Source organism: Peromyscus californicus, unplaced genomic scaffold (assembly GCF_007827085.1).
Source record: "Peromyscus californicus insignis strain IS unplaced genomic scaffold, ASM782708v3 Scaffold_10__1_contigs__length_136768540, whole genome shotgun sequence".
Classification (NCBI taxonomy): domain Eukaryota; kingdom Metazoa; phylum Chordata; class Mammalia; order Rodentia; family Cricetidae; genus Peromyscus; species Peromyscus californicus.
In genome coordinates this window covers 53,289,192-53,300,793 of record NW_026294391.1, presented here as the reverse complement: position 1 = coordinate 53,300,793, position 11,602 = coordinate 53,289,192, and the positions used below count along the sequence as shown (strand labels likewise).

The 11,602-nt window shown below is 40.2% G+C and overlaps 1 pseudogene; it reads right to left on the bottom strand.

The window, feature by feature from the left end:
• Window positions 1-410: 410 nt before the first annotated feature.
• Window positions 411-4,866, bottom strand: LOC128116726 (uncharacterized; annotated as a pseudogene).
• Window positions 4,867-11,602: the final 6,736 nt, after the last annotated feature.

Below are 11,602 nucleotides of genomic sequence, written 5' to 3'. Positions count from 1 at the left end.
CTGGATTGTAGTTCATTCCAGAAATAGTCAAGTTGACAATCAAGAATAGCCATCTCAAACCACCCCTTGTCAACTTGACAATCATATCTCCTTATGCCATGATTAATTTCCAAATGAAAACACTAACCAGGTCATAATAACATCTAAACATAACTGTCCCACAGACAATTGCAAACTCAATACGTGTTTAACCTGGTCATAATTACACCTAACCTGATATAACTACCCCTTGTACAACTGTAAATGCATTATAAATTTAGAATAGGTGGCAATGTCCCTTGAGGGACATCCTTTTAGTATCAAACTTAAATATGATAACCATTTATATTATCTTAATTGGTGTTAAAGAAATGGATAGGAAACACAATTATCTGTACAAATGCATTCTTAATAACATATAAGAGAAGCACTTATGTCAATTGTAAACCTCATTTCTGCAACTGGTCTCATGGCCTTAGATGATATTTAGAACTATCTTTCTCTACTACTCATTCTACATTTCCTCCACTCTCTACAAGCACTTCATCAGGTCTTGGCTCTTTTCCTGGAGGAGTGACCCATACCTTCATTCCTGATGGTCCTGTGTCTTTTGTCATCCTGCCTGGATTAGGCTATTGCATTTTTCCATTAACTTTAATCAAAGGACACAGTAGCAAGAATAGACACCCTAAAGGATCTCCTGTACTCCAGACATAATCCTTCTTACCTCCATTGTGGAGAGGCAATCCAATTTCACCATGGTAATCTGGATCTGTCACCTTTCCTAACACTGTTATTCCTTTCATATATTGTTGGTTTAAGGGCATTAGAAGCCCAAAGTGACCAGAGGGAAGTCTGAGCTTTCAGTTCAATGGAATGCTTGTTGTGGCTCCTGGCAGGTATACCACCTTCCCCGCCCCCCTCCCCCCGAATCAAAACCCCTAGACCAGCAAAACATAGGGTTGCGAGAACAGGAAGCAAAAACTTTCCTAATGAGTCACTAGCGGTGATAGTGAATGGAACTATCCCCTTTTCGACCCTTTGATTACTGGACCCATGGATCCTGACTACAGGAAAAACAGTACCATGTATTAGAGGGTGATTTAAAGCATACACTGTCTTCTAGAGAACCTCGCCACAGTTCATGCTGCTGCCACCTAATTGATGCTGTAATTCTATCTTCAAAAGGCCATTCCATCTTTCGGTCAGGCCAGCTTCTTCAGGATGGTGGGGGACATGGTAAGACTAGTGGAGTCCATGATTGTGGGTCCATTGTCACACTTCTCTGAATGTGAAGTTAGTTCCTTGGTCAGAAGCAATACTGTGTGCAATACCATGTCAGTGGATCAGGCATGTTATAAATCTATGGATGGTGGTTTTGACAGAGCATTACATTCAGGAAAGCAAATCCATAACCAGGATAAGTATCTACTCCAGTAAGGACAAAGCATTGTCCTTTCCACGGAGGAAGTGGTTCTATATAGTCAACCTGCCACCAGATTGCCAACTGGTCACAACAGGGAATGGTGTCATATCTGGGGCTAAGCGTTGGTCTCTGTTGTTGGCAGATTTGACACTTAGCAGAAGTAGCCAGGTCAGCCTTAGTGAGTGGAAGTCCATGTTGTTGAGCCCATGCATAGCTACCATCTCTGCAACCATGGCCATTTTGTTCATGGGGCAATGGGGCAATGACAGAAATGGCTGGGGAAAATGTCTGACTGTCCTCAGAATGGGTCATCCTATCTGCTTGATTAATGAACTCCTCCTCAGTCAAAGTCACCTTTTAATAAGCATTTACATGGGATACAAATATCTTTACATCCTTTGCTCATGTGGAGAGATCTAGTCACATACTTCCCCAGATGTCTTTCTCACCAATTTGTTTTTTCAATCATGCTCTTTCCAAGTATCTGACCATCCAGCCAAACCCTTAGCTACAGTTCATATATCAGTGAAAAGTTGTATATCTGGCTATTTATTCTTCAAAAAATTGCAATACCACGTGTACTGCCTAAATTTCTGCCCACTGTGGAGATTTCCCTTCACCAGTACCCTTCAGGCTTGTCCCAGAAAGGGGTTGTAATTTTGCAGCTGTCCGCTTCTAGGTGGTGCCTGAATAATGTGCAGAACTATCAGTAAAAAGGCCCTAATCTTCTCTTTCTCAATCAACCATTCATAGGGAACACCCCATGAAGCTACAGGTGCATGTTTGACAGCAGGCAGCATTGTAACAGGAAAAGAAACCATAGGCATTTTGGCAACTCCGTCATATAACTTGCTTGTGCCTTCAGGACCTGCTAGGGCCAGATCACATATACCACTTTCATTTGATAACAGATTGCTGTTGTGCATGTCCTATTTTATAACTTGGTGGGTCTGGTAATACTCAGCTCATGGTGGGAAGTTCAAGTCTCATAGTAACTTGGTGGTCCACTGTCAAAATTCAGTTTCCACTAAGGCCCAATAGCAGGCCAAGAGCTGTCTTTCAAAGAGAGAATAGTTGTCTGAGATGATAGGAGAACCCTCTTCCAATATGCTAAAGGTCTCTTCTGTGATTCACTTATAGGGGCCTGCCAAAGGCTCCAAACAGCATCCCTATCTGCCACTGACACCTCAAGTACCATAGAGTCTGCTGGGTCATATGGTCCAAGTGGTAAAGCAGCCTGCACAGCAGCCTGGACCTTTTGAAGAGCCTTCTCCAGTTCCAGGCCCCACACAAAGATAGTGGCTTTCTGAGTCACTTGGTATATGGGCTGGAGAAACACACCCAAGTGGGAAATGCACTGTCTCAAGAATCTAAATAGGCCTGCTGAACATTGGGCTTCTGCTGTGGGATGGTCTGTATGTCAAGTGTGTTGCTGATTGGTCAATAAATAAATCACTGATTGGCCAGTGATCAGGCAGGAAGTATAGGCAGGACAAGGAGGAGAATAAAGCTGGGAAATGGAAGGCTGAGTCAGAGAGACACTGCCAGCCACCATGATGACAAACAGCATGTGAAGATGCCAGTAAGCCACGAGCCATGTGGCAAGGTATAGATTTATAGAAATGGATTAATTTAAGCTGTAAGAACAGTTAGCAAGAAGCCTGCCACGGCCATACAGTTTGTAACCAATATAAGTCTCTGTGTTTACTTGGTCGGGTCTGAGTGGCTGTGTGACTGGCAGGTGAGAGAGATTTGTCCTGACTGTGGGCCAGGCAGGAAAACTCTAGCTACAGGCTTCTTTCTTGGTCATGGGACAGCCAACCAGGTGCAATAACTTAGCCTTCACCTTAGACAGAATATCTCTGCATGCTCCACACCACTGGACTCCTAAGAATTTCACTAAGGTATAAGGTCCTTGAATTTTGGTTGGATTTATTTCCCATCCTGTGATATGCATATATGTTACAAATGAGTTCAAAGTGGTTGCTACCTTCTGCTCACTTGGTCAATAAAGCATATTATCAATATAGTGTACCAGTGAGATATTTTGTGTAAGAGACCAATGATCAACATCTTTTCTAACTAAATTATGACACAGTGCTGGAGAGTTAATATATCCTTGAGGTAAAATTGTAAAGGTGTAATGCTAGCATTGTCAACTGAAAACAAATTGCTTCTGGTCGTCCTTGTGGACAGGTACTGAGAAAAGGGCATTTTCTACATCAATAGCTGCATACTATGTACCAGGAGATGTATTAATTTGCTCAAGTAAGGGCATTACATTAGTTACAGCAGCTGCAATCAGAGTTAGTACCTGCTTGAGTTTTTGATAGTCAACTGTCATTCTCCACAATCCATCTGTCTTCTGCATTGGCCAGATAGGAGAGTTAAATGGAGATTTGGTGGGAACCACTACCCCTGCATCTTTCAAGTCCTTGATGATGGCAATAATTTCTGCAGTTTCTCCAGAGATACAATACTGTTTTTGTTTCACTATTTTCTTTGGCAGAAGCAACTCTAAAGGCTTTCATTTAGCCTTTCTAATCATAACAATCCCCATTCCGCAGGCCAAGGAACCAATGTGAGAATTCTACCAACTTCTAAGTTTATATATCCCAATTATACATTCTGGAACTGGGGAAATAACCACAGGATGAGTTCAGGGACCTACTGAACCTACTGTACCTTCTGTGATTCAGACAACAGCCAAAACTTCATTAATCACTTGGCCTCCAGAAGCCCCTGTGTTAACTGGAGGGCCACAGTATTTCTTTGGCTCTTCCTGAATCAGCATCAATTCAAAACCAGTATTCAACAGACTCTGGAAAGTCTGATTGTTTCCTTTCCCCCAGTATACAGCTATCCTTGTAAAAGGCTGTAGGTCTCTCTGGAAAAAAAAACCTGGAGAAAGGTTAACAGTAGAATTTTTAGGTATCTTCTCAGGGTACTTCCTCAGGGGAACCCAGCCACCCCTTCATTCAAGGGGTCTGGGTCTGCAAACTGGCTCAAGCCCAGAAATTGATTCACTCGATGAGATTGCCTTTTGCCACAATTCAATGTAGTCTTTTATGCATTTGTTTGAGAATTTTCCTGCTTATACAGGTGAAAAAAAATGCAGTGGGCTTCTTATCTGTTTCATGAAACACCATGATTGATCATCCAGTACTAAAGGTACATATGAAAAATGCCACTATAACATTCACTTTGCCTGTGCTGACCATTACAGGTTAGGCTATTATGAACATTGTTTTGTTGACACTGCCCATTATGATAACTACAATCACCTTGCCTCGGCAATTCAGTGCTGCCACCTGGCCCCTGCTACCTTGCAGCCCAATTAAACCCATGGCATTTAGTTCATCCAATTGAGCATTACCATCTCCAGTCCTAAGGTCTGGCACAAGGAAAAGGGCGACAACAAAACTCTTCAAATGTACTGGTGCCTTCTCACCATTTTGCATCTTATAGGATTCATGAAGAGCATGTGTTCCTGGGCTTCCTATTGTGGAGGATTATGTTTTATACAGCATACCCTAGCACTGTAATTTCCCTGATCCTTAAAATTCCTTCATCAACACTAAGCCAAGGGATATCAGGCATCTCCAACTCCTTTTCAGTAGGCCTCTTGGGGTCATTCAATCCATTGCCACTCACTGTTGATGAATGAAGATAATCAAAGGTATTTGTCTCTTTAAGTTTGAAATACAGTTTACACCATGGGCTTTCAGTACTTTCCGAGCTCCCTGGAGGAATGACTGGAGAAGCTTCAGTAGCTGAAGATACTGGCAAATTTGAAGGTACTGGAGAATTAAAAAACACTTAAAGTGCTCACTGTTATACTTTTGTCTCTCTACTACCACTCTGGTACCAAATCTGTATTAGTCAAAGTTTCTTGCCACTGAAATTATGGAATGAATCTCTCTCTCCCTCTTTCTCTATTATCGATATCTAAATCTAATCTGTATCTATAACTATATGGAATTTATTAGAATGACTTGCAGGCTACAGTCCAATTAATCCAACAATGGCTATCTGTAAGTGGAAAGTCCAAGAATTCAGTAACTGCTCAAGAATCCAGTAGTTGCTCAGTCCCATAAAGCTGGGTGTCTCAGCTGGTCTGTATATGCTGGAATCCTGAAGAAGTAGGCTCCAGTGCCAATGGAGAAATGAATGTACTGGCAAGGGAAGGGCAAGCAGGTGAAGAAGGAAACCTTCCATCTTCCATTGTTTTTATATAGGCTTCCTACAGAAGGTGTGGCCCAGCTTAAAGGTGTGCCATCCCACGTCAAGATCTGGATCACAAGTGTGCCCTCCATTTCTGGATTGTAGTTCATTCCAGATATAGCCAAGTCGACAGACAACCAAGAATAGTCATCAAAACAACCTATCTGATTTTATACATTTTCAGACAGATTGGTTATAATTAAATCCAAGTCACTGTTAGTAGCTCTTTCCTTAAGTGTAACTGGTTTTATTCAATGAGTCTATATCAAATATTGCACTATTATATCAGAGACACATTCCACAATTAATTTCTCTAGGGTTTTTAACTAAAAAATAAAGGTTTTTAAATTTTTTGAAATTTTCATACTTGTATATAATATATCATAATCATACCCACCCATTAATCCCTCCCTTTACCTTCCCATCAGGGCCTTCTGTTATGTAGCAGGGTCCAAGATTAAAACCTTCTATTTTGAAGGAAAGCCCATTAAAATACAGGGTGTTTACAGGGAGGTAAAACACTCCATCCTACAAAGAGGCCCTTAAATCTCATTAACAACTCAATAGTTGCAGGAAGTCCCTAAAACTGACCATGCATACTAGCCCCTTCCTCCCCTAGTATGATCATGCTTACTATCTCCTCCCATTCCAAAATACTGCTCAGAGACATTCTCAGATAAACCAAGCTCCGAAAAGGTTTTAGTCAAGCTCAGCTGCCTAGAAGAGCCTCAGACAAAGTAACCCAGTGTCTTGGAATAAACATATAAGCCAAGATGACTGAAAAAGTTAGAAAGCAGCTTACCTGAAACTACCTAACTACCTAACTACCTGAAAGAAATAGAGACCAGTGACACTCTGCATCCTGTTAGCTGTTTGCAGGCTGTGCTATGTGCTTTCCAGCTTTCATGAGTTGTTAGCAAAGCATGGGTGCACTTTGGTGTTGAAGATATATTCGAGTTATTCTTGTTCCTGTAAGTAACCTCAATAAAACTCATTGGTCACCAAGTTGAAGTTTGGTGGTATCTTTATTTTGGTCTGTTATCAGAACCCTATCTGGGGTTAGTAGACATGTATTCACAGGAAAAGTGTTGCACAACACTTTTTCAACATCTTGTCCTTTTTTCCATTCTAAACCACTGAATACAATTTGTGCTGCCCATGTTTACCTGGCCTCGGAGTCATTCATGATGACAGAGGCTGCCTACCAGTAGCCACAACCAAAGGGAGTGACTTTCCCTCCACCAACCATCAATAGATTATCAGTTAGTGGTGAAGACCTGGGAGTGTGTTCCCTCTATATGCTAGGATTTTTAATTGGTTTGATCTTTTTAGTCTTGTGCAAATAGTGGCATCTGTTGTGAGTTCATATGCTCAATGGCTATGTTATCTAGCAGACAGCACTTTACACTATTCTTCTGTAGTGGGTAGCCATTCCAGCTTTGATCTGGAAGTTCCAACCCCCATTGAGACTTCGGCAACTGTCACGCCTACAAGGCGGGGCCAAGGGAGGCGCCTGGGGACCCTAGATCTGGATCGGCGGGCGCTCTGGCGGGGCCAGGACCCTGGATAGTGGAGGTGGACCAAGCAGAGCTCCAGAGAACACCGCTGGACTGTGATACACCTTCCCCAGACCCCGCGACCTACCTATCCCTTAATTTGTAAGTTACGCCATTAAATAAATCTCCTTTTAACTACGTGGAGTGGCTTTAATAATTTCACCAATATTCTTCCTTATCAGCTGGCTCATACATTGCCTGCCCCTCCTGTGATGAATTTCCCTGAGCCTTGGTAAGGCAAAAGTTCTATAAACACCCCATCTAAATCTGAGCACTCATAGTAGCTTATTCTCACTACATTGAAGAGTTATGTGTCTCTAAATTAATCACTATCTACCATAAAATGAAGCTACTCTAACAGAGGTCGGGAGTAGTCTAAGACTGTGGGCATAAACATAAATATTAAGAAGGCAGTTTGACAACACAATGTTTAACAAAGTAGCATCAATATTTTATCCCATTGGGCCTATGCCTTTCCCAGTCTTAGGTTTTGACCATCTTCCGATTCCAGGCATGAATTCTCCCTGTGGAACAAGCCTCAAGTTCAATCAAGAGAGTGCTTTGTTACCCCCCAAAAGAGTCTTGCCACTATCGCACCAGTGGGCACATTTGGGAGGTCAGTATTATAGTTTTGATAATATTACACATAGTGTCTGAGTACTGTCTAGTACTGATGTGGTACACATGACTATATACATGTGGCTTTCTTAATTTTTTAAATTTATTTTTATTTTTATGATTTTTATTTATCCTTCTCTCATATATTACATCCCAACTACACTTTCCCCTCCCTCCTTTCTTCCAGTCCCTTCCCCTCATCCCCCCTCTCCTCCAGATCTAATTCTCCTCTGTTTCCCTTCAGAAAAGAGCAGGCCTCCCAGGGATATCAACCAAATATGGTATAATAAGATACAGTAAGACTAGGAACAAACCCTCATATCAAGCTGGACAAGGCAACCCCATAGGAGAAGGGTCCCAACAGCAGGCAAAAGAGTCAGACATACCCCCACTCCAACTGTTAGGAGTCCCACAAGAACACCAAGCTACACAACCTTAACATATATAAAGAGGGCTTAATGGGGTATTACTCAGCTGTTAATAACAACACCATGAAATCTGCAGACAAATGGATGAAACTAGAAAAAGTCATCCCGAGTGAGGTAACCCAGACCCAGAAAGACAAACACGCTATGTACTCACTTACAAGTGGCTATTATCTCATAAGTGAAGGATAATCATGCTACAATCCACAGACCCAGAAAAGCTAAGTGACAAAAAGGGCTCAAGCGGGAGAGGGAGTGATGCATGGATCTCCTAGGGAAGGAGAAATAGAACAGATTTTGCAGGTTGACAGGGGACAGTCAGGGATGAGAACAGGAGAAATCAGGTCAAAGGGAGAGGATGGAAGGAGAGAGTATTGAGATAGATGATTGGAATTGGGGGGCATTTGGTGGGTAATATGGAAACCTAGTACAGTGGAATCTTCCTAGAATCTGTGAGGGTGACCCTACTGAAGACTCATAGTATTGGAGATGAGGAGCCTGAACCAACTATCTTCTCTAACCAGACAAGGCTTCCAGTCGTGGGACTGGAACAACAATCTAGCCACAACCTTCGACCTGTAATTTGTCCAAGATGTTTTGGGGTAATGGTGGCACAGAATTTGTGCGAGTGTCCAACCAATGACTGGTCTAACTTGAGGCCCACACCAAGAGAGGGAGCCCATGACTGACACTGCCTGGATGACCAGGAACCAGGGGCTGGATAGCCCAGAGATCTTATTAAACACTTTCTATAAACGCTCATTTAACTTAATCCTCACAATAACCTGTAAATTTTTCTTCTTCCTTTTCTTCACTGTGAATCATCTCTACACCTCATGTTATTATCCCCATTGTCTTTCTTCTTCCTCCTGAGAGCTAGAGTTAGAGGTAAGTCTTACCAAAGTGGTCTTACACTTCAAAAATTTTAAAGTGGAGCTTTTCCTTTTAAGGAGAAGAGTTTTGTTCTATGTGAGACTGGTAAACAAAAAGTTAATAGAAAGGATTTCATTACTTATCCACAAACTATCTTACTGAAAAAAATTCCCTCACATGGTTTCTCATCTCTGTGATCTTTGATACCAAAGGTAATTTTCTCTTTTTACAGCAATCTGGATATATATGTACTTTAAATTCACCTTCTATTTTGTCTTTTATTTTAGCATGGTAGAATTCCCCTGGTAGTAGAACTTCATTATTTTTCATAGACTTGTTACTGTTTCACTAATTCTACACTTCCTGTATTTGGTATCTATCAAAACTTAAAATTCAGGAACTGTAGCTTCTCTGTTTTCTAAGTACGGTGTAGAATCTTGATACTGTCAAATCTTGATGATAATTCACAGAAAAATCTGGCAGAGAAATTAGTTAGAAATTAAAACATTGCTAATTTAATTGGGATTATTTATAGTACTTAGAAAAAAGTTGTATAAGCTTATGGCAAAATTTCAAAATGCTACTAAAAGACTTACAGTAAAAAAAAATAGTCATTTTTGCAGCAATTTTCTCAAAAGTAGATACCAGAAAAATGATTTGTTTAGCTTTCAAAAAATGTCTGATTGTATGAATGAATATGTTTTACACATATTTAAATAAGACCATATGATAAATCATTTTCAAGCCTACTATGGAAAGAGGATAGAAGTCACTACTATAGCATAATAACAACTACAAAATCCAACAAGCTGATTAATCAACCATTTCAGTTAGCATACCAAAAAAATGAGAAGCTCCTTAAACTAGGTAGAGAGACTGACTTATGACAACCGGGGATCACAATTTTTAGTAGCCGAAATCTCCAAACAGAAAATATCAGTCAGAACCAGTTCAAGATGAGAGAACCTCAAATATAGTTGAATTACTGGAAAATGTCTCTGAAGAGCCCTGCACATCTTTGAATTTTAATTCCTATAACTCTACCAGTTATTGGCAGGAAGATCAGACATCTTGCAGTGAGAGGGAAGAAATAGCCTTTTTAAATGCATTAAAGAAAGACAGCCATAAAAGGAAATTGTTTTGCCAGATTTTAACATAATGTCATTTTTCTTAGAACCTACATAGTATAAGGGAATAAAAATCCAAGTCCATACTGTGCTAGCCTTCTGTGCAGGGAAGGAAAATATACAACAAAAACTCCCTTCATTTGTCTTTTTTTTTTTTTAACTAAAGGTATCTGATAACCTTAAGGTGTTTGAGAAGTTCACAGCTGAGGGGCACAGTTTATTAAGAGTCTTAAACGTTATTGTGGAAGAATGTGGTATTTTCCCTCCTTTCATGCACCCATTACTGAATGTTTATATATCAGTTCCTTTTAACCAGTATATCATGTCTGAACTTTAACAAAAAGTTTTATGGCCTACTACACATCTGGAAGAGATGCAAGCATTATTGCAAACTCAAAAAAAAAAAAACCACTAGACTAGCATAAATGTTGAAATACATTTTAAGTCTCTGGCAGGCTCAGCTGGTACGGAGTTTTTTCATCAGTTGCCACAAGGCAAATACATGAAAGCAGGTAAGAATCTGCTTTCTCAAATATTCAAACACCAATGTACAGAGTCAAGGAAAATAAAAACAGAAGAAAATAGAAACTACGTTAAGAAACAAAGTAAATTTATGGAAAACAAGCCCAATACAGCAGATATGACTTACTTCACATATTTATTAATGACTGTCATAACGATATTTGATGAAGTCTATAATATGCACGGACAAAGTGAAAACTTTCAACAATGAAATAGAAAACATCTAATTTAGAATAGGAAATAGTTCCTCAGTGGGTGGTTGGTGATGCATAGACTCATAACTTGTTAAAGAATGGGCTATTGCACATTCAGCCTCCAAGTCTCAGGAAATATTGCGGAAGAGGAAGCAGGAAGAATGTAAGAGCTTGAAAGGGAAGAGAAGTGCTGCAAATGTTATCTTCTGGCCATGACAAAGCCATTGGGCTTATGAAATTAAAACAAATGTGATTATCCACATAAGATTTAACCCTTCAACATTCCATTATGAATAGAGACAAGGCTTGGGAGGCCTAATTTCTCCTTCAGGGAGTATTGACAGTTTATAGCTGCTGGAGGAGAAGAAGAAATTTGTTAGCTGACACTAGTTAGCTGCCCATGTTCTAGAAAATAATCTCCATCAGTACTCATAGATATAACCTTAATTCAAGTTAGTGGGTCACCAAAAAAATAAAGATATGAAAGTAGGAGGACAATCTGTTGATGAGAAGATGGGATTTAACAGCATTGGGATATGGATTAGGAGCGCAATAAAGGAAAAATTATCAAAAGACAGTGTATACATGTATGACGTGCCAATGGGAAAAAAACAAAAAGAAAAACTGATGTTGAAAAATAACTAAATTCTAAAAATTC